The 24,198-nt window shown below is 36.9% G+C and overlaps 2 pseudogenes across 1 annotated transcript; one reads left to right on the top strand and one right to left on the bottom strand.

Annotated features, from left to right (window-relative positions):
* Positions 1-10,796: 10,796 nt before the first annotated feature.
* Positions 10,797-11,607, bottom strand: LOC143561750 (putative calcium-binding protein CML36 pseudogene; annotated as a pseudogene).
* A 7,418-nt stretch (positions 11,608-19,025) lies between these two features.
* LOC143561722 (uridine 5'-monophosphate synthase-like) lies at positions 19,026-22,619 on the top strand (annotated as a pseudogene). The gene is made up of 7 exons (XR_013140364.1): positions 19,026-19,323; positions 20,371-20,748; positions 20,854-20,937; positions 21,434-21,516; positions 21,631-21,718; positions 22,092-22,346; positions 22,417-22,619. The product of XR_013140364.1 is annotated as a uridine 5'-monophosphate synthase-like (transcript).
* Positions 22,620-24,198: the final 1,579 nt, after the last annotated feature.

Genomic DNA, 24,198 nt, shown 5'->3' with positions numbered 1-24,198 from the left:
AGTGTCACTTGGCTTGAAATGGATCCCTATGTCCACGAGCTCACTAGCTTTGCGAAAATTGCAGCTGGCATAATTCTCAACATGATATATCGTGGGAACTTCAGATTTTATGCTCCAACGAAGTCTATGATGAAGAATATGGAGAAGATGATCGGGTGAGTTACAGATAAACGTGTCCAGGGATTCATGTAAGCATTTTAATTCTTCTGGCTGACTTTGATCATTTAAGATATGAAGTATTGATTCTAATCATTGGAATCTTTTCGGCCTCCTATACACTAAAATACTATAATAGCAAAACGATTGAATGACATGTATAAAATCCCTTTTTTGTATTTCAGCTAACCTCCTCACTTCCCATAGAACTTTGAAAGGAATTTGATTTTCCAACAAGAACAAATCTTGAAAAACTAAGGGAAACTCGTAGTTTTTTAACTCTCCCCAACGGTCAAGTCCCCCGCAATAGATGAATGCAATGAAATACACAATAAAACAACCATCTAGCACCATCATGTTAGTGAATTCCATGTCACTAACCTTGGTTGTGGAGTCTTCTTCATAAAACTTTCTTAAATCTTGCACCATTTCGCCAACCTTATTGTACAAACTTGTTAAGGTCTTTTTGTTGCCTTTAAGGAGTTTGTTTGTGAACTCAAGCTTGAGATTTTGGAGCGACTAGAGGTTTGGCTTGCCAAAATGATAGGGACCAATGGAGACAGCCTTTGGAACATAGTATTCCTCGTAGTCGCCTGTCTTTTTCACTAATCCTTCAACTTTGGGGATTGGTACTGGTTGTGATCGATTGGCATTGGCCGTACTGGCATTGGGATTGGGATTGATAATCAAGTCAATATAATTGTCATAATTGACCGTGATTTCGGGGTTTAGGATTTCCTTTTCCACCAACATTTTTGGATTTATGGGTTTAGGATATTAGTGATTATGGGATTATACGCAAGTGTTTGGTTATGGTATTGGTACAAGATCATATATATGTGTGTTTCTCTTGTGTGTGCTAGGTACTTGGTAGAAAATAATGAAATCTTTTGCTTTAGTTGTCTCCAATGAAGTTAAGAATCATGAAACGATGCATAAGTCACTTTTGAATATTATATTAAGGAGGATAGTATTCCTAACTTAATGTATATGTAAAGTGGGATTAGCTTCTGATAAATTTGGTTTTTCTTTTTGATGATTTAAATCAACATCATCTACATATTTGTAAAAGATACAAAACTGTAGTCATATCTTTTATGTAACAAGACAATATTGAAAAAAACACATTGACAATAAACAGTTCAAGTAAAAGATTAATAAAATAAATTAACTTAATTTCTAGGTGATTATAAAAATACTTTTGAATGCTAGAAATCTAACTTGAACACATTACTCATTTTCAACTTCTTATATATATATATATATATATATATATATATATATTTAAATTAATTAAAATTTACACCGGGACAATAACAGACTAACGGCAGATAGACGGGCAACAAACTGTGCCGCTACCCCTTCTGAATAGCAAACTCTACCCTACTAAACACAACGTTCCTTTTAGCATGGCGGAGTTACTGCTGACCACCTGCTGAACCCGCTTAAGGAACTGAACCGCGTCAGGGCCGAGAGCGCCAAAGGTGTCGAAAGCAAACGGTATGAACACGTGCTGATTCTCAAGGCAAGCTTTCTCGTGCTTTGCTACTTTACCCACCTCTGCCTTGTTTATTGCATGACCCACCACAAACCCATGGTCCCGCAGCCCAACGAGGGGGGACACACCTGTCAAATCAACGCACGCGTGCTTCCCTTTTTCCCATCCAAAAACAAGAATGTTAGCGGGTCGTAGGGTTGGTCTCCCATCTAAAGGGTCGGTTAAGAAGTTTACCGGGCTTCCTTTTTTTCCGAGATCCCGGCCCGCTTAAGGACGTCGTAAAGCACACCTCGAACTAGATCATGTTGATATTTAAAGCCTGGTAATTCTTTACAATGGACTGCATGCTCCCCAAAAGAATCCAAACAAGCCTTTCGGCATACGGGGCACGGGTCATCCACCGGGAAAAGGGGGTACCATCAACCGGTATTTGAGGATGGCCCGATATACCACTGGCGACATACATTGCCGTAAACCTTCAATGGGAACAACTGACAGGAAATCCTGAGCGTGAGGGGCACGTAAACACTCAAACACGGCTCGCTGCCGCGGGGACAAAGCGAACTTCTCTTCAACTGTCTTGACGATTTAACCATATAAGGCATTCGCCAAAATTTTCTGGGCTTTTAGGAGGGGCGGTGTCTTTAAAGTCGAAACCGCCAAGATCAAGATCAGGAAGAGAAATATGCAGGGTATCCAACGCACCCCTATAATCAGAGTCAAACAGCCCACCCCCACACTCCCGTAGGATGTGGTCTTGAAGAACCCAAGATTGGGCCCTTGAAGCCACAAAAGCGTAGGAAGAGGCATCCTCAGCCGAGCAAATCCCAAGACCCCCAAAACGGGTTGGGAGGGAAGCTAACCTCCATTGGAGGTCCCCAAAAAAGGCACCACCACAAACAACAATGTCCTCGATTGCTTTTCGAAGACCCGTGTCAAAAACAGAGACGGCTCCTCCGACATAGGAAGGCTGACACGTCCTAAGCACAAACAGAAGTTTAGCGACCCCCATACACGAACGAAGGAGGAGGAGTTCACTTTGAGGGTCACGAAGGCCTTTGAGGCATTCCATCAGCTCAACCGCACGTTTTGCTCTTTTGAGGGCCAAGCCACTAATAAAATCCTCATTTCTACTAACAACACCACCCAAAAGTTTCACACCATGCACCGGCTTCCCAATATCCCGTGGAAATAAACCCTCTTGAGTCTTCGCCCCATCACATGTAGGCCAAAAAACTTCGGTTTTTTTGATGTTGAGAAGGAGGCCCAAAGAGGGGCCCTCCACTCTGATGATGTCTAAAGCCTTGGAAACCTGAGTAGCGTCTCCAATAAGGGTCCCATCATCCAGGTACCAGGCGTGAAAAAGAAGCTTACAGCGATCTCTGATCCGGTGGACAAGGGGGTGTAAAACAAGGGCAAACAGGAGAGGCCCTAAGGGATCCCCTTGCTGAACCCCTGTGGAAGACCAAATATTATCATTTCCCACATAAAGCCTAGCTGGCTGCCCGTATAAAAAATCAACCCAAGCAGAGATGGATGGACACATTTTCCTTACCTCATTTATAAGAGCAGTTCTATCCACAAGGTTAAAGGCATTCGAAAAATCGACGGTAAGCATAGCCAACGACCCGTCTCGGTGGTGCGCATTTACAAACCTATTCGCACTATGAAGAACTGCCTCAGCCCCGTTTGGAACCCCGACCCCAAACTGAAATTCGCCAAGGTATTTGGCCATATCCTTCCCCGCCCCCTTCATAGCCACCTTGGAGACTACTCTCCTCCAGATTGAACCCACTGCAATAGGTCTAATCCCATTATCGGGCTTGAGAAGAGGCGTAAGGGGAGCAGATGCAACGAACCCCGCCAAACTCCTAGGGAACCCACCCCTCAAACATAAGTCAACCATAGCTGCAGTCGCCCTAAGCAGACTAGCCGCAATCACGGACCCCTCCCCACAAAGGGCGTCCAAAAGGTGCAGAGCCCTCAAACCATCTCTCCCACACGACGTCCCTTTAGGGAAGGATTTGATGCACACCAGTACACTGTCAGTCTCTGCTACAAGGGGAGGCTCTGCTGGTAAGAAAGCGGGCATGGTAGGGGGAGGCATACACGGGTGTTTATCCTCGAGAGCCTTCAAAGTTTTCTTATCAAGTGGTGCGACCCCAGAAGAACATAGAACCTTAACTGCAACGGTAAAATGACCATCGGCAACCTTACGTAAGCATTGCTTGACGTTAGAACCCCTATCCTCGCTTTTTTTATCAGACCCTTTCTTAAAACCGTTTGGGCCCTCCATCGCAGGTTGAGCAAACAAAGACTAAATGAGAGTGCCAAACCCCTCATGGTCCCCCCATTGGGCTAGCGCCCGCTGTATACTGAGGCATTGACCGGTTTTCCTGTTGCCTGACTTCTTATCCTGGCGGCTGACTGGCGTAAACACACGCAGCGTACACCGAGGTAAAAGTAGCAGACGAATCCATACATAAACTGAATCAGGCATAGCCACCACGTTGTCCAAATCTGTGGTCAAGGCTTGGGCAAACGCCATGCGACAACTAAAAGGGATGCTCTTAACAGTTTTAATAGGTTGAGAAAAAACCCGGTCAAGGAGAGCAACATCCACACATACCTCTCCAGACGAGGAAGGCTCCGTTGTGACACACGGTCTAGGGACTCCCACAATAAAACCCTCCTCATCCCCTTCCCTTGGCATAAACCGAATAACCCGATCTTCATGGTGACACGCCCAACGGAAGGAACGAAGACGCATGCACTCCCAACACAACCATTGTTCAGACAACCTAAGGGCTTCGCAAACAGATGTAAAAAGATAAGGGTCTTCAGCAATAGCACGCCTCAAAGTATCTTTTCTATCATCCGAACCAAAATGGTGACTTTTAATATGAGGCATAAGCCTTCGGATCCCCTTAGACCCAGCAACACCATCGGGGCAACAATGGAACCCTTTAAAGGGGAAAGGCCAAAAACCATTAGACATGGCCAAAAAAAACCACCGAATTGAGAACAACTTCAACCGAGACACTTAAACAATGTCTCCACCTCAAAACGAGAAGGAAAAAAAAAAACAGAAACAAGAGCTACCCGACGGTTCAACAGCGTTTTGAACTGAAGCTCATAGAAATACTTACACCGAGCATTTCATCGAACACCTTGTGGGCACTTCAGAAAACGAAACAACTGAACAGATGAAAGTGCAGACATGGCGGATGGAAGGAGTGAACACTGTTGCTGTTCTTCTACCTGACTACATCTTCATTCTTCTGTCAAAGTTGTTGCAGAATTCTGTAATGAAAACGAGCATTTCATCGAACACCTTGTGGGCGCGGAGGTTTGACGAAGAACCAGAGAAGAAACATTTAGGGTTAGTCGGGACTCAGGTGGGAGGTGGCCGACGGGCTGGCGGGCGGCGGTGGCTGACTGGCCGGACTCCGAAGGGCGGAAGGGTGGTGAGGCAAAAATAATTAATGAAGGTATTGTCTGAAGGTATTGTTGAAAATGCTTTATGGAATTAGTATCTTAAGGTATTATGCAAATCCAGTGAGGGCGTCGCCACTTGTATTCCAAAAGGAATCTACACTTGCCACCGCTACACTTCTTATAAACATGATCAAAGATTTTCAAACCTAGCTAGTTTCTTCCTATTCATCTCCCACCTATTTTTGAGCTCTTAAGTACTATTCACATGCCACCTCATCTCCCCGCTCCTCTAATCCACTTTCCCTGAAATGAGTTCCAATAAATTTTAATTGTTTTGGGCTTTATTAGATCACATTCGTGCGCGGAAGGCACTTGCATTGAGAGGCATAAACGTGATTGTTATGTAATGCGGCTTATTTAAAAATTTACAAAAACTTCGGCCCATCTTTTGGTGAATTGTCATGTCACAAAAGTAATTAAGATTGATCATCCTATCTTGGGTTAACCTTCCAGTTCAAGCGTGTTTAATTAAGTAAAAGTTGTTCTAGAGTACCCGATAAAACAAAATATGGAGAATGGGACGGGTGCGGTAATTCAATCGAATAATGACGGTTTCCTTTGGATAATTTGGAAATAAGGGAACAAGCGAATCTTCAAATAAAGAAAGTACTCAATAACAAAGTTGGTGTGTAATGTAAACGCCTATCTTTTCGTTGGGTAAAATATAGAAGCAAAAGGGCGAGTATGTGAAGAGGTAGGTCCCCGCAAAGCCCAATTGGACCCGCAAGACACACCTTGAAGAGGTACGTCTGCGCAAAGACCAACTGGTTCCGCAGGACCCACCATGCTCAGAGAGATGAAGACCTTACACGCAGTAAGCCAGCTGTTCCAGCAGGAAAGCCTCCCTTGGTACAGTACCCTGCCTGTCCCCGCAGTTGTGGGTACAAGCCAAGAAGGAAGGCCACCCGCACTAACAGTAGGGCTACACGCATAAGGCACTAACTCTTAATACTTCAGTAATGTCACCTGAAGAAGGAATGAGCAGGGCGGGAATATTCCCGCCCAAAAGAGCTAGTCCGTACGCTTCTGGAAGATCTTTTGTACTATACCTGCCAAGGTATGGACAAAATAGACAAGATCTGACCAAAGCAGCCCATGAACCAATCACAGGGTGACAGCTCACCGACAATAGTACGAGGAGGAGCACGCTCCAGTACAAAATGTCACTATCAGCCGCTGCCTACCCACCAACTCCCATCGTGGCACGTACATAGCCCGTAGTTTGTGGAAAAGGAATATTATACAGCTGGCCGTACCTGCTTGGAAACCTACCTTCGGCTATAAATACTCCAACACCTTGGAACGGTATTATCATCTTATCTTCTCTCTAGCTATTCATCTCAATATACACTTATATTCGGAGCAATCTAGTCTGATTCTCACGCCGGAGGGTGGTCACAAGGAGGAACCCCCCCTTCCCAGTGACGAGCTCACGGTGTCTGTTTTGCAGGTCATGAAGAATAACCATCTTTGCCGGACCTAACCCTCGTGGGAAACATCTACTTAACCCTAAGATTATCCGTAATCTGTCGGGGTCATTTAGTGTTTCTTCAGTATGGAACTAGGAATCTTGGAGAAATTTTACTTTTGTTAACTTGCATTTGTAAGTTTTATTTTTCGTCATTGGCTTGTACTCGTTTCATATTTTAGCGTTTTTTCTTGCATGTTTCAAACATCCCGCTTCTTGCTGGTTATTGTTTTCTTCTTTTATTAATTTCATCCTTTAGAAAAATGTGAAGACCAACAAATGTGAAAACATGTAACAACCTTTGGCCGTATATTCTAAGTGTCAAATAAAGGCCAATAAAGACAACTGTGAGGACTGAACTTTCACTTTCTTACTAGAACTCATAGCTCTTTCTCTTTTTCTCTTTTGAGAGCTGTATGTAACTACAGTTCTTTGAGGCCTCCTTGCATTGCCCAACTAGAGCGAAAAGCCTTATTGCGTTGCGGCCCTAAGTAGCTATGGGGTGTTGATGTACTTGGAACCACCAATGTTGGCGTTACTCAAGCCGACATTCTCGCTTCCGCTTCGTCCACTACCGCTCGCGCTGGTGCTTCACTCTAAGGCGGAACTCGACTAAGGCAATCTCATCTGAAAGCTCAAGCTCAACTTGCCGGTCTGAAAAGAGGCTCAACATTCGGACATATCTTTTCGATGTTTAATCTTTAATGGTATGTCAAAGATAATACTGGTTTATACCGGTCAATGTGATACTAATTTAAATGATTAATCAATGATAGCATTTTGAGGTGCCAATGAGTTAATCATGGTAGTTAATTAAAAATATGCCGTTTCAGAAAAAAAAAAAAGTTAATTAAAAATAAAAGTATGATTGACTTTGTGACAAATTAGTTCAATATATTATGAGAACATCACAAGAAGATACATATTTTTTTAATTTATCAATATGACGGTGGCAACAAGATTCTATCTACATTGTAACAAAATAGGTGAACTTATATAATGTACATTCATTTTATACGGGTGAATAATGTTAAATGTTTTGGAATGTGGAAGCTAATTAAACATTTATAGAATATTAAAGTGTATCCGTAATTAATACACACGAAAAAAAATTGAGTGAAAAATAGAAAGTAAAAACTAAAATGTGAGTCAGGATTTTACATTACAAAGACTGAGAAATCAATCTACTTATAATAACAAACAAAAATAAAACAATGATGTGTCTTAATCCTATTTAATCCTAATATTATTTTTTCTTATAATTTTTAATATGTGCTCTCCTTCCGTCATTATATCCATGGGTTTAATTGGCATGACCCTAAAAAAATGTACGGTATGTAATATAATTAAAATAACACTAACTTTATTAACATGTATTAGATCTAATTTTACCATCAGATATAGAAGTTTGACAATGATTTTTTTTTTTTTAAAAAAACATATAAATTATTTGAATATCTACAATAAGTTCAAAATCAAACATTGAAGTATTAAATTAGTTAAATAATGATTTACGAATCATTATCGTATAATAATTAGCGACTTGTGTTTATAATAGATATTTAATTACGTGTGTACTTCAAGGTTCGCTGAATAAATACAATATTTATAATCTTAATATTTCTAAAACACTATTTAACTTACATTCGTGTTGATCATATATAAATCATCTTTAATATATTTAGGTAATCACCAATATTTGATTTTATGCCATTTAACGACATTATTTCAATCTTAGAAAAATGTAAAGTTTAAATATGTTACAATTGAAGTGTGTGATAATATTAAAATTAATCTATAAATTCAAAAAAAATCCCTAAATTGCATATAATTAAACACCTAAATTTCGGTCATTTGACAACTCTCGTATAATACACAGGTTCAAAAGCTAATTTATGATTATACACAAATACAGAGTAAAACACATTTAAACAAAAAGTTATATAGCCTTGTTATATAAATATAGAAGAAATTTCTAATATAGATTAAACTTTAATATCCGCAAAATCAGCCATGAAGGAAGATTTCATGATATGAAAGTTGCCTAGTGGTTGAGAAAATGATATGTACCATTATGGTTGATTGGTTTCTAATTGCATTTTGACCAATATTTTTTAATTACTCAAATCCAATGAACATCTTTCTTAATCTCTTTTAATTAAATTTAATATCAATGTGAGTTGTAAGTTATTCCTTACTTTCAAGTACACCACACAATCATCATTTATCTTTTATAACGTGATAACTTTATACGAGACCAAATGAGCAACACCCATCACCATTGACTAGTGTATAACCATAACAAATTGATTTGTTTTTTTGTTTATTTAAAGCTACTTGTTTTGACCTGAATTTGTTTTAATCCAAACTTGGTTCTATCATTACATGGTTTGATCTAAAATGCCAGTTTAATTAAAAATAGTTACTGTCTTTTATTTATCGTTACCTAACTCCATGGTTCGTATATAACTATGTAAAATGAATGCCTGAATTTAGCTCTGATCGTTAGTCTCGTCGGCAACTTCTTTAACTAGTTATTTTTTTCATAATATGTCACGAGAAATATTGTGTATTTTAAAAAAAAAGGTTTTGAGATATAGAATATTGCAAGAACAAAATGAGCGTCGATGATAATTTCATGTTTTGGCTAGAGGTTAATGCAAAATCGCATACCTTCGTCATCAAATCTAATGAGTCTACAAATTGTCGGTTTTGTTAGTTGTTCAATGAAGACTGTTACTAATGTGTTTGATATGCGCCCTCACGCGATGGATATTTAGAGATGGGTGTCCAACTGGTGCGGCTAGGACTTCTCATAGATGAAATCAATTTTTCAGTTGCTAAATTATACAACATGAATCGTCATAAAAAAGTCTGAAAAAACACGTACATGATCTTGTTAGCATTGTATTCTGGTTTTTTGGAAAGCAAGAAATGGATTGGTCTCTTTAAAAAAAAAAAAAAACAACATCAATTGTACACGTGGATTAAGAAAAGATCAAACTGGAATCCTACCACATGGGAAGAGTGGTTTTTTTGTTTGTTTGTATGAGTCGTGTTGGTGTTTTGTTTGATTCTTGAATCATTGAATGCATCTCTTTTGTTGTAGTTTAGCTCCCCGTGGCTCGTTTCTTACATAATTAATAATAGGCTGATAAAAAAATATGTAACATGTAGGTATGAAACTATTACTACACATTAAACAATGAACTTTTAATATATTTTCTTAAAAAGGGTTGCAAGGTTTTGTTTGATTAATGACAATTTTTGGTATTTTAGCACTATTAGTGTTATAGATTTATATTTAATGTTAGTGATTTGAAAGACTAACTTCAAATCGCGTCAATTTATCCAACAAGTACCCATAGATGCTCTAATTGGTGTTACAATTAGGGTTGTTAAAATGGCATGGTTGAAGATAACTTAAAAAAGATCGTTTAAAGTTGGCTCATATATATATATATATATTTTCAAGACGAACCAACTCACTAAAATTTCGAGCTCAAATAATATTACTTACATATAGATTTGTTTATTGAATACCCTACGAGTGGTTACACATAGCACCCAGAAACCTAGTTCGTGCTTATGCTTCAGCTGACAAAGCTTTAAAACAAAGCTAGACCCAACACTAGAGTATAAACTAGCGGTAAACGAATCAAGTCAAACTTAAGCTCAACTCATGAGTAATTTCTCAAACTCGAGCTTGAACTTGCTTGTGAGTAGTTGTTTATACAAGAGCTCAACACATTATTTATTTATCATTTAGTTTACTTATTTATATATACACTTATTAATTTATAAGTATTTTAATTTTAGTTTTTATCATATTTGATAAAGATACAATATTCACTTTTTTAATCGTAATTTTATATATAACAACAATGATTATAAAAATATATAAAGAGCTAAAAGACTCGTTTAGGCTCGCTAGACAGTCCGACTTCAGGCTTGACGTATAATTTTTTAAAACAATTTTTTTGTGTTTAAACTATCGTAGTCTCTAAATTTGAAGAGTTCCGTTGTCTCACTTTGACCATACTATGTCAAGCCACATGACAGTCATTGTGCTGTTAAAAGAGCGGAACTATGTGCGTAATACAAGATGGGACGAAATCAACAAACATTAACGTAAAATCAAATCTTTAACAAAGAAAACCGAGAATAATAATAATAATAATAATAATAATAATATAATTAACTCAAGAATTAAATTTTTTAATCCCATATCCAACAAATTTCCCGAGAATCTAACAAATGTTCCTTCATCTCTGCGCGTCCATCATTCTCGCGAAGTCCTCGAAGCACACGAACCCATCCCCATTCTTATCCACCTCACTTATCATACGCCTACACTCCTCTAACGTGCACCGTCCCTCACCAACAATCATCTCAAACACCGCAAACAACTCCTCCGCCGTTATCATCCCGTCACGGTCCGTATCAAACACCTCAAACGCGCCTCTTATCTCCTCCTCACGCGCCGCCGGACCAAACGCCGCACCGATCACTCCAAACTCCGTCAAGCTTATGCTTCCGTCGCCGTCGGTATCGATCTCGTCGATCATTAGCTTTAACTCCTCAGCCGGAATCGGTTCGGATCCTCCGATCCGGTTTAGTAAGGATTCTAGCTCCGATCTGGTTATTCTTCCGTCGCCGTCGGTGTCGAGTAGGTTGAAGGCTTGGATTAGTTCGTCGTGTGGTGGTAGGACGCTCGTCGGAGTGGTGATGCCGGTGGATTTTGGATTACGGTGAGATGATTCCGGTGAGGTGGATGACGTGGCGAGTGATGAGTTGGAGGAGTGGAACGACGACGTATCGGATCTGGAAATGGAGGTTCGTTTCTTTGATCTGAATAGGTTCTTAGGGTTTATTTTTGCGACGAGTTTCATGATTTATAATAATAATAATAATAATAATAATAATAATAATAAGAGTAATAGTAATTGGAATGATAATAATAATATTATTTATTATTATTATTATTATTGGGTTGGGATGGAAAGAGAGAGGAAGAAGGGGGTGGGTTATAAGGAGGAATGAGGGGGAGTCCATAGTGAGCTTCGTGGAAGCTTCGTTTGGGCCGTTGGATGACTATTTATTGGGTGATATTAAGTATTGTTTTGATTGGGTGTGTGCGGGTCTTGGGGGCTTATGGAATGGGTGCTACCTTTTCTACGGGGGTGATGGTGACGTGGTGTTAGTTTATTAAACGTGGTATGTTTTTAAATACTGAAGATATATGGAGTTAAGGGTGCAAACGGACCGAGTTGTTCGTAAAATACTTGAGATTGATTTGATAAATGGTTGTTATATACAAACACCACCCTTATGGTGTGTTAACAATTCTATACGCTTCGTATATGGGTTATACGAGTTGTATAGCCATCACATGACTAACTAATGTATGGATGACAGCTTTTCCAGTCTATTCGGGTCGTATAGCCCCTATACGAGCCATATAAGTGCATTTGGTGTCCAAATAACCTATATGATGTGGGAATAACATATGGCATTGATATCGAACCTGAGACATGGGGTTTGTGACCTAATGATGGAGAAAAAGGTTTTTAAACACCTAAAACTTTTGGATTCGAGTCTCACAGACAACAATGAAATTTGCCTTTAAAAATATGCTTGACCCAAGCTTGAGCCTTGTATGAGAAAATGGTTTAGGCTTGTCGAGCCTTGTGTATTCTTAAGTTTTAACTCTTTTGGACTGCTTTTGTATTAGTTTAAGGTACTGTGTATGAGCTAGATTCAAACTTAGGCTCGTTTATGGGTTTTCTTAAAATAAATGAGAAAGTATATAAATTAATTGATAAATTTTAAGCGAGTTGAAATCAAGTTTAGAAAAGCGATTCAAGAGCTCAAGCTTTAGACCTTTTCACATCCATCATGCGTGCCAAGGAAACAACTTAACACGTCTCTATAAACATCAACAACACATATTGTCATATATCCTAGCATACACCTATATGATATATATACCTAACTTATACTCGACTTTTGCTTGACAGAGGTCCCCTTTAACGTTCTCTTTCTTTGTTGTTGAAACACCAAAAAGGAAAGATGATCCAAACACACATGGGGTTTGTCTTTGAAAAGTAGGGATGATGATTGATCAGTTTTGAGACGAGTTTAGATAATTCCATCTCCATACTTGATTACAAAAGCTTATCCCTGGTTCGAAACCCGTTAGTTATTGAGCTTTGGCAAACTCGTAGGTTTAGGATATTTTATATACCGTGTACACTTAATTTATATAGAATTAAGTATCTAAGTGTTATACATGATTACAAACAAATAAAACAATGAAAATAAATACTTTAACTACATGTGACCACGTTATCTTTTATCTATAGAATTTTTAGATTTTATTAGCAATAACGTAATTAATAATGGTAATCCAAATGGTTTGTTTGCAAATAAATCATAACTTCCACATTTGATCCAGTTTCGTTGAACACATTAATTACTATTTTAGTAATAAAATATGATTAAACAATCACATCAATTACTTTAGTTAATAAAGGAGTAGACTACCGAATATATCCCATATCACACGGTAAGAACACGGAGTTGAGACTATGACGTGCACACAACGATATGCTATATTCTCATTTTCACATAGGTCCGTTTACATTTCTTCATGCATTGCATAGACCTAGAAAATTTTAAACAATGGTGGATGACGTATGTACTTAAGGGTCAGGCACTCGTGCCCCCGGACAACTGTTGGCTCAGTTGTTATTTAGCTCAGACAAGCGGGCCAACTTGTGAGCCACTAATAACATAAAAGGATGAGAAAGTAGAGAGACGTGAATAAGGTAGCACGATGCCCTTGTAACTTGTAAGTACTTATACACGCTAACAAATCTATACACCAAAAACTGCGCTAAGGAAAAACTACTTACCCTCAACTCCACAAGTGTGATGGTTTCCACGGTTTTCACTACGTCTTCTTATGTCTCCTTTTTACATACTCAAACCACCTCAATCTCACACCTCTAACCGCATCCAAGATGCAAGCCTCCACCATTTTTTTGTCCAAAAACTTTATTTCCTATCAAGTGCTACCTACATTTTGCCCCCTTGCATCTAACTTAATGTGCTCATCTTTGCTACCTATAGCTTTCGCGCTTATGTCTTCTTGATTGGCTAACAATAAGTTTTGTATATAATAGTCGCTTGCAACCTTATTTAAAATTTCTTTTAAATCTTGTTGGAAAGCACTTTGTACTCATGTGGCTACTCTCCACCTACGCATGCTTGTTTGAGGCGGTGGGGTACGTCAGTGTCTATATGCTTTCAACTCTATAGAAACGATTCTAAATACTTGAGACTTTGTTGCATGCGGGACAAGTTAGCCTTCAGTGAAGATTTTTGTGTCCTCTCATTGGTTACACCACTAAAGTAACAGGTGGTAATCGACATTAAAGCAACTTATCCTTAAACCGTTGTGTTCTAAGTTTGCTCGCTATACCTCTAGCCTTCCGCAATTAACACAATACCATTTGTGTAAAGTATGCATTTCGAGTTTTTCAATTCCAATTATTAAAACCCATCTAATGAGATGATATAGGTATATTATAGTGGTTGTTGTTTGGTAGGATGAATCGAGCATGATTGGTCATGAGGACAAGTCAAGTCACAATTGTATGCATTATAGAGTTGGACTGGACCGGTGGGTGGCACTTGGCCACATGCACCATTCTATGCATTGGACAATACCTTCGAAATTACTTTCCATGTCCCATTGCGCGTGTTTGCTGGAATATGTCCATTTAAATAAATCCTAGGATAATGTATACAAGTATAACTTATATAGGTAAAAAGTTTTTAAAGTCACCCAACACTATGGTAGATCCACACGAGTTTTCGCTCTCGGCATAACGGACACTAACTTGTCTGTTGAAGTTGTGGTATATAGTAGCGGATGTTTCCTTGGGCTAAGAGGGGTGCGGCCCCACCACGTATTTCGCTCGGTGGTGTATTTTTTCCGGAAAAATAAAAAAATATATACAAATGTATTGAGTTCGGCCTAGCCAAGTTATTTGAATCCGGCCCAACCATACTATTTGAGTCCGGGCCAACGTTGAATTTTTTTTAAAAAGAAAGTTGCTTTAAAGCCAAAAAAACGAGAAATCGTTTACGAAATAAACATATAGATAAAGAAAGGCTAAGAAATAAAACGACGTAAGACCAAGGCCCAGCCTAAATAAATTTTAAACAAACAAACAAAAAACATTAAACTTAAAATCCAACCCTACCATCTGGGCGATGTTCAAACACAACAACAAATAGAGTTTTCATTGTGCGTTGGCTGCTGTGTGACTTAGAACGTATGAGGTTCGACACAAATCCAGAATAGAAGCTCAGGTGAATTGGTGAAATCATTTGGGTGTGAAATCGATTGATTGGGCATTGTCGGTGTCTATTGAGGCATGAGGTTCGGAGCTGACTCGTGTTGGAGTGAAATTAATTAGTCTAAATAGTCAACAGAACCAAGCAGAGACCAGGTTCGGCAATTCAAATTTCACCATTTTGTATTTCTTTCAATTTGGTAGGTTAGGGCTTGAAATTATTGTTTGACCCGGCCCGAACCGGATTGTCAACCTAAAACTTAGAAGCACGGAAAAGAATTTGGGTCTTGTGACTTTCGGCCACTAGATGCTCAAGATCCGCCACTTGTGGTATGATGGTTAGGTCGCTTTGCACCTTGGTTTAGTGCAGCGGCTAGTGGGTATTCGTTTCAGTTCATGGGAGTTTGTTATCGACTCGCTCCCTTTCGATCTTTTTTGTTTTGTTTCACATGGGTGGTTGTTGTGTATATCTCTTTTCTAGCGTTGTATTTGCATTTGGGATCACTTTTGTTGGTTAGTTTGTAATGATGTTTCGTCATGTCTAGTTTCTTATTGTCGAGAGTATAGGGGGGCTTTAGTATATTGGACCTTCTAGACTATATAAATACTATTCTTGCAAAATAATATTATCTATGAAGAGAAATATAAATTATAAAATTATACAACTTTTTTAAAGATATTATAACTATTGTATGATAAGGATACGCATTAAGTGTGGAAGATTGGAATGGTGGAAAATTGAGATACTCCATTTGGATTTGCTGGATACCAATCATACCATAGACCCTAGCCCCATGTCCATGCTTTAGACCACGCGTTGTGTGCGTTAAACCACACACCGTTAAAGCCACATCATATATATATATATATATATATATATATATATATATATGGGCGTTAAGTAAAATTGCACTAATTTTGACGTTATTTTACTAATCTCATGAAAATAACGTTAAAAGTGGCGGAAGGTTAATCAGGCATCATGTGGTGGCGTTGATAGCCGAAAGACAAGGGCACATGCACCAATCAGCCGGTGTCCCGATGATTGAGTGCTATGTGCCTTATGTCCAAGGCTTGATGCAAAACTACTATCGAGCCGGGGGTCTCACCGGAAGCAGCCTCTCTATCCCTATGGGATAGAGGTAAGGCTGTCTACATCTTACCCTCCTCAGACCCTACCATAGCATTGCTATTGGTGGGATATACTGAGTACGATGATGATGATGATGATGATGATGATGATGATATATGGGCGTTAAATTAAAACGAGCTCGTTAAAGTTGGGCGCCGAAATGGAAGATAGCATCCCCTAAACGCCTTAAAGGAACCAAAGAGAGGAAGTCCACATAATGACACAAAACCAACCAATAACACTTTTTAAGTTTTTCTTTTTTTATTATTTTAGTTAAACTGCAATGAACTTGTTAAAGAGTGTGTTAGCAAAATCCTAATACCTACGTGACGATGATGTAGGATGCCGTACATGGAGATTATTTTAAACATCATATGGCGTGGATAAAAGTGCATAGCAATTAACAAATACGATCAAAATCTAAGGCTCCTATCTCTTCCTTAAGAATACTTGCTATCAATAAGAACTTAGAAAATATTTTTTTTAGGTATGCATGTAAGGAAGTGGACAAACATAACTACTACAATGAAAGAAAATAGATAATAAAGTTAATGTAGGAAATGTGTTCATGTGTTTCACAGCTTGTGTTAAGTTGTTACGCCTATAGATATCTATCCTAGTCTAAAATCTAGACATCGTTTTCTTTTCAAAGAAAGTTAATCATAATGTCTTGTGAGTCTATAGTCACACAACATTAGTTAATAATATACTAACAAACAAATAAATTTCTATTTTTTGATTCAAAAGTGACTTTTGGATGAGACAACAAGAAAGTGATTGGTTAAAGAATAAGCATTATTATATCCAAGTTGCATAGATTGCAATGACACCACCAATATCACAATGCAACGAGCAAATAAAAGCATACAAAAACAACAAAATGTATATATATTCACCAAAATAATCATTTGATTCAAATTATTTGCATTTAGCATACTAACTATTAGAACTTAAAACATGACCATATACATATTTTAAATAATTTATATGAAAATACGACAGTCTAGTCACTGGAAATTTGACATTAGTGTGGACACGCAGGGTGTCCTGCATGTATGAGATAGCAAAACACTTTCAAAAATCGGAAAAATCATTTAGAAAAAGTCTTGTTTGACAATCACGAAAAAAGAACTACAATGTTGGTGATAATATTTTGATTTTTAGTATAATATGATAAAAATGATCTTGACCAAAATGATTATTTACATGTATTTTCAAAATTTTTATCATATTTATTCAACTATTTTTCCAATTCCTTTCAAAATTATCAAATAGACACACTATAAGAAAATGTAGATTTTAATGGTTGTATACTATAGTAATATGTTATTCTTGTTAAAGAAAGTATTTAAGAATGATTAGTAAATGTTGTCACTGTCGATCGACATATAACTTTCTAACCAAAATGAGCCAAAATTGAATTGAGCATTTTTCGATCGAACATCGAGCAATTTCGAGCATTATTTATTTCTTTTTCACTGTAATTTTTTCAATAAGAAACAAATTTAAAGGTTGTAAATTATATATTTTATAAATAAATTAGTAGTTTTTAGACAAACGTGCTATATATTGTAAATTTTTATTAAAAGTAGGTTTGAAGTGAGATAAAATGAGCATATAAACAAACTTCTAGTATTCTAAAAACTTGAAGGGAACAAATAAAACTACAAAACTGATTGAATAGAAAAAATATAAATGGGCTAAAAAATTGTAAGCTTATATTTATGTATTTTGTTTATATATTTATATATTTGTTCATATATAAATATATATAAAATAAATTAAAAATATTCAAGCCGAACCAAACCGAGCAGACCTTTGCTCGTTGCTTGGCTCATTTGCAAACCGAACCGATCAGAAAGTCTTGTTTACAATCGATCGAAAAATGAACAAGCATTTTCCAAGCAATTCCCGAGCGAGCAACGAGCGGTTTGGACGGCTATTGGAAATTTTATTAATTCATTCACTTTAATACAATTAAAACTGTTTTTGGGCCTTTTACTGTTTACATATGATCAAATGAAGGCTCAAAAGAGTTGTGGGCTAAAAAGTTGTATTGGGCCTCAGCTAGAACTGGGCTAATCTGAATAAGTTTATTGTGCTCCTGAAAATTTAGATAGCCGACATCACTGCCCGGTTCAAATGGTGGTGTAGTTCATTATTACGTTAACATAATCTTGTGTGTGTTTCAAAATGTATGTATTGATAAAATCAACGATAAACATTGACACGCGTGTCCACACACTTGTTACATACAAGGGTGCAAACGATCCAAGTTACTCGCGAGGTACTTGATATCCGATCTAGAAAAAAACTTGAAACTAGTTGAGCCTCAAATAAAGCTAATTTATCCATCAAGCCTGAGCTTGAATATGGAAAAAGACTAAAGAATAAGCCTTGTCTATTTTTAACTCCTTTTGATTTTTATGTATTAATTTTACATTGCACAACCAAGCTTCGCCTCGTTTAGTGCATTACACTCGAACTCGATCCAAGCTTAGACTCGAACAAGATTTTTTTTCTCAAAATATATAAAATAGTAATATGTATATATAAATTAATAAACAAAAAACGTGTTGATTTCGAGTCGCTCTGATCCTTGCTTGAAAAGTTGAACCTGAACGAGCGACTCGCAAGGCAAGTTTGAGCTTTAGAAAAGGAGTTTCAAATGAGCCGAGTTCGGGGTAGTCGATCTCAGACTCCACTAGCGTCACTTATAATTTATAGTTATACACATATATCCGACTTATTGTCTCAACAACCAAAAAATGCTTAAATTCATCACAATCCGGGTTTAGATAAATTCCAAAGTTAGACTAAATCCCAAAGTACACTTTGACTTTACATATAATAATAATAATAATAATAATAATAATAATAATAATAATAATAATAATCTTCATCTTGAACACTCAATCCCTAATCCTGCAACTCCACTCACTCTCAGCTCTCAAATTCACTCTGAAATCCGGCGTCCAGTCACCACTCTACATCGACCTCCATCTCCAACCCTACACTCCTCCGCCACCGTCATCTCCACGTCCTACAATGTCCCCATGGTTATGAGACGGAAGGAGGTTAAAGGCTACGGTACTGCCAAGGCGATTGAAGGCGTGGTGATACGTGTTTGGTTGTTGAGGATTTGGTCACCAGTGGCGCCTCGGTTTTGGAGACCGTGGGGCCGTTAAGAGCTGCGGGACTGAAGGTCTGACGGTTTATTTAATAAATGGACGAACTTATTTTTGCTCATTTTATTAAATGAACGTTCGTTTGTTTATGTTCGTAAACGTTTGTTCATTTATTTTTTTTTTATTTAATTTTTTGAAAAAATACGTAAATACTTATGTTTAGGTATGTAAATGAACTGATTGTTTACAAGCTGTTTGGTGGAAGGTTCATTTATTTAATAAATTAACGAACATGAACAAGATTTGTTTATTTATTTAATTAGAGAAACGAACACGACACACGTTTTGTTCGTTCGTTTTATGTTTGTGAACAACCGTTTACGTTCATTTATTTATGTTTTAATAACTACACAAGTATTTATAATTTTATATATTTAACTACTTAACTTAAAAACTTGTGAAAACCGTTTTATGTTCATTTCTAGGCCAACCGAAAGTTAAATGAACTGACGTTTTTATTTATTTTTATTCGTTTATTTATTTTTGTTGGTTTAAATTTTAATAAATACACAACTATTTATATTTAGGCATGTAAACGGTCTGAACGTTCGGCAGGAAGTTCTTTTATGTTCTTTTAATGAATGAATGAACATGAGCAGGAATTTTTGTTCATTTAATTAAGCGTACGGCATGAACACACATTTTCTTCTGTTCCTTCATGTATGTTCGTGAACGTTCGTTTATATTAATTTATGTGCAATTGTTTGTTTCATTCGTTTATTTACTTTCATGCGAATATGTTTGTTCGTCTAAATTTTAATAAATACATAAGTAGTTATATTTAGGCTTGTAAAGTGTAAACAAACTGAACATTCACGAACTGTTAGTGAACTATTCAGCTGGAAGTTCGTATATGTTTATTTATTTAATAAACGGACGAACAAGATGTTTTGTTCATTTAATTAAACGAATGAACATGAACACACTTTTTATTAATCTACACAAATTTAATGTCAACTTATGTTTGTTTGTATTCGTTCATGTTTGGCCAATTCTGGTCATTTGTGTTCGCTTATATTTGTTCATTTATGTTTGCTTAAGTTTGTTTGTTTATGCTGATTTAGGTTAATGATGCAGTGGTGTTGATTGATAGGGAGCAGGGCGGGAGGGAAAATTTGGCGGCACATGGGGTTAGGCTTCATTCGGTGATGAAAATTAGGGACATGGTTAGGGTTTTAAGGCAAGAAGGTAGGGTTAGTGAGGAGGATGAGGCGATGGTGCTTAAGTTTTTGGAAGCGAATAACAAGGTTGCTCCGTCAAGTGGTGTTTTGGCAAGTGGTGCGGAGGCGGTTAAGGTTAGGGTTTCGTATGGGGAGAGGGCTGAATTGGTGAAGAATCCGACTGCGAAAAAGTTGTTTCAGATTATGGTGGAGAAAGAGAGTAATTTGTGTTTATCAGCTGATGTGTCCACTGCTTCTGAATTGTTGGCATTTGCTGATAAGGTGATAAATAATTTTAATATCCTATTATATTGAATTTATCTTTGTTGCTAGATATAATGTTCTTGATTTTGTGGTTCAAGTGTTGGTTATTCATTTATTATCCAGATTGGACCAGAGATCTGTATGTTGAAAACTCATGTGGACATTTTGCCTGATTTCACTCCTGATTTTGGATCCAAGCTTCGTGCGGTATATCTATAAACTCTTACAAAGGTTTCAGCTTTCGATTTCTAATTTTGAAATTTTACTTATATGCTAAGTAAGGTGTTTTGAGTGATTATTTGATACTGAATAGTCAAAACATAATTGTTTAATATTATGATAAACTCATTTTAAATTGATTAAAAGAGTACTTTCTACCGGTTTTAATGAAAGCTAGAGAGCCAGACCATTAACTGTGGTTTTGGGAAATGCAAACTAAACCGACTAGGTTCGGTGTGTTGGGCAGACCGGTTAGTTTGGCCGTTCAAGGGTTCGGTTTATACAGGTTGTTCCATGTTTTAAACCAGACCTAACCGTTAAGCTGCTCAAACCAAACCATTTGTATCTCAAACTGGCCGACTTGCTTTGGTTTAAACTGTTCGGTTGATTTTAACGGTTTTTTAGCACCCCTAATATTTAACAATAACAATATGGTGAATGGTCTTTATTCTAATGCCGCTCACATTCCCTGCGATTTACCAAGATTGCAGACAAACACAATTTCCTTATTTTTGAAGACCGTAAATTTGATGACATCGGCAACACGGTAACAATGCAGTACGAAGGGTGAGCATTATTCATTTTTCTCAACTAACAAAATTAATAAAAGAATAACAATATTATTAATATTTCAGATTTTTGAAATGAACTAATCAAAGCCGACTCGCTAACTTAACGCAGAGGCATCTTTCGTATATTGGAGTGGGCAGATATAGTAAATAGTCACATTATTTCGGGTCCAGGAATCGTTGATGGTTTGAAATCAAAGGTTTGTTGACTCTTTCATCTCTTTCGGTTTAGAGTCCAGTAGTGACTAGTACTAGGGGTGTAAAGGAACCAAGCCGGGCCAAAGCTCAACTAGGCTTGAGCGCAGCTCGTTTTGAGCTTAATTCAAAGCTCAAGCTTGGCTCGGGCTCAGCACGTTTATTTTTTATTAATTAAATAATAGACTTGTCTAGGCTCGTGAGCCAGCTTGAGCTCGATAAGTGAAACGCGGCTTGGGCTCATTTGTCAAACAAGCTTATTTAGGCTTGAGCTCTTTATGCTCGGCTCGGTGATCACGAGCTCACAGGTAGCTCCGTAGCTTGCCTTGTTTACACCCCTAGGGTCAACATGAACGAGTTGACTAGTTTAATTTGTAGGGTTTACCTCGTGGAAGGGGGTTGTTTCTGCTTGCAGAAATGAGTTCGGCTGGTAACTTTGCTAAAGGTGATTACACAACCGCAGCAGTAAAAATTGCAGAAGAGAATTCTGATTTTGTAATCGGGTTTATTTCGGTTAATCCCGCATCTTGGCCTGTGGGCCCGTATAATCCTGCGTTTATTCACGCAACCCCGGGTGTCCAGTTGGTTAAAGGAGGTGATGGGTTGGGTCAGCAGTATAACACCCCGTATTCTGTAAGTTACGAAATGCGTTTTTTTTTTGTTTTTTTAGGATTTGTGAAAAATAAATGTTTTTGATTTTTAGGTGATTTACGAAAGGGGCAGTGATATTATTATTGTCGGGCGGGGAATAATAAAGGCTGATAACCCTGTTGATGCCGCTCGGGAGTATCGAGTACAAGGTTGGAATGCATACTGCAAGCGAGTTGAGTGAGATCTATGACTTGGTCTTTTAAGGTAAAGTGCCAATCGTCTTTTTTCGGGTTTTGCGCAGCGCTACAAGTATGGTATTAGGCGTTAATATATATTTATCGGTATTTTGAAATTGTAAGAAATTTAAAATTATTGAAAATATTATTAGTAGTGTACTTAGTTATTTGATATATGAAGTTAGCTTTTGTAGTGAGTTTAAGATCAAGTTTCATGTAATTAGAATTTTAATTTGTAAGATTTCACCGTGTATGGATAAAATCAAGTCTTATCGGCCTATCAACCTATTTAACATGATAAGCTAAACATGTTATGCGTGTTACAAACAGGTAAAGCGGGTTGAACCCATTTAGACATGTTTAATCGTGTCATTAACGTGTCGCCCTGTTGAACTTCTTTTAACTTCATGTTGAGTCACGTCGTGTGAACTGTGAACTGATCGTGTTATAAATTAACATCCCTATGTAATTGATATCCGATGATTATATGACAAAGTATGAGACATGATTCTACAATCTTGCATGATTTTCCCAACCAGTCCACAACATAACCTGTTGGCTGTTGCCTTCTAGTATGATTCTTCATTTGTTTTGTAGAGAATCAAATCTGTTGTTGAAGAAGATGGATGTTGGATAACACACTAGACAACTTTTAAGACCAAAATGCCCTCGCTTATAAATTATTTGTGTTATCTTTGACCAAAGAGGGACCACTTATTAATTGTATTATGTAAGAATTAAGATTAAGATAAGAAACGATTATTATTATTATTATTATTTATATATTTATTTATTTATGTAGGGATGAGAGATATAGTTTACTCTAATTTATAATAGCATTTTGGTTTAATTAAAAACTGAAAAGAATAACGGGGACGACAACTTGGACGGGTGACCACTATAGTCGGTGACATATATAAAATAAGGATAAATAACGAAGTTTATTATTTATTCTTGAAAGTATAGAAAGTGTTCTAGACCTCTAATCTAACTTAAATTAATGATTGAGATTAAGATTAAATGACAATAAACTGTTTAATTTTTTGTGCTAAAAGGGTAAAATAACAACTTTAATTGTTGACTTTTAATCCCGTTGATACATTTTAAACTAAATAAATAACTTTTTGAGCTCAAGTGTTTAAATATGTTATAGGCATGTTTATGTTCAATCGTATAAAAAATACCTCTTTATTATAACTAAAGTATTATTATATGTATTTAATGAAAAATACTTAACATCAAATAGATTTATTTTAGTTCACCATCATATTTACGACACTTGTAGCCTTTCTTAGATTCTTGAGGTGTAATCAAGTGTACGCACATACTTGATAAAGAAATAGATGAACTTAATGTAACAAAAACATAAAAGATCGTGGGTTTACGGTGTTGGCAAACAAGTGTAGGAAGATTCCATAAAAGTAATATGGTCACAATCGGAACAACGACATGTGACATTTCTAGTTGATATTTTTAGGTGAATAAATATGACTAATTTATGCTTTTATGAAATAGAAGTCTAAAATAAAAAGAAAAATCTATCTTATTGATTTTTTTAAAGGTGATGATTTTATAAATTGCTTTATTAAATAATGTGTCATAGATTATTTTGAAATTTTGTTTTTTAGTTTTGTTTTTATTCTTTTTAATTAAGTTTT

This window comes from Bidens hawaiensis, unplaced genomic scaffold (genome assembly GCF_021521415.1).
Source record: "Bidens hawaiensis isolate Kalapana, Puna unplaced genomic scaffold, B.hawaiensis_p1.1 tig00020784_1, whole genome shotgun sequence".
NCBI classification, from domain to species: domain Eukaryota; kingdom Viridiplantae; phylum Streptophyta; class Magnoliopsida; order Asterales; family Asteraceae; genus Bidens; species Bidens hawaiensis.
The sequence above is the reverse complement of the archived record's forward strand: the minus strand, read 5'-3'. Positions and strand labels throughout refer to the sequence as shown.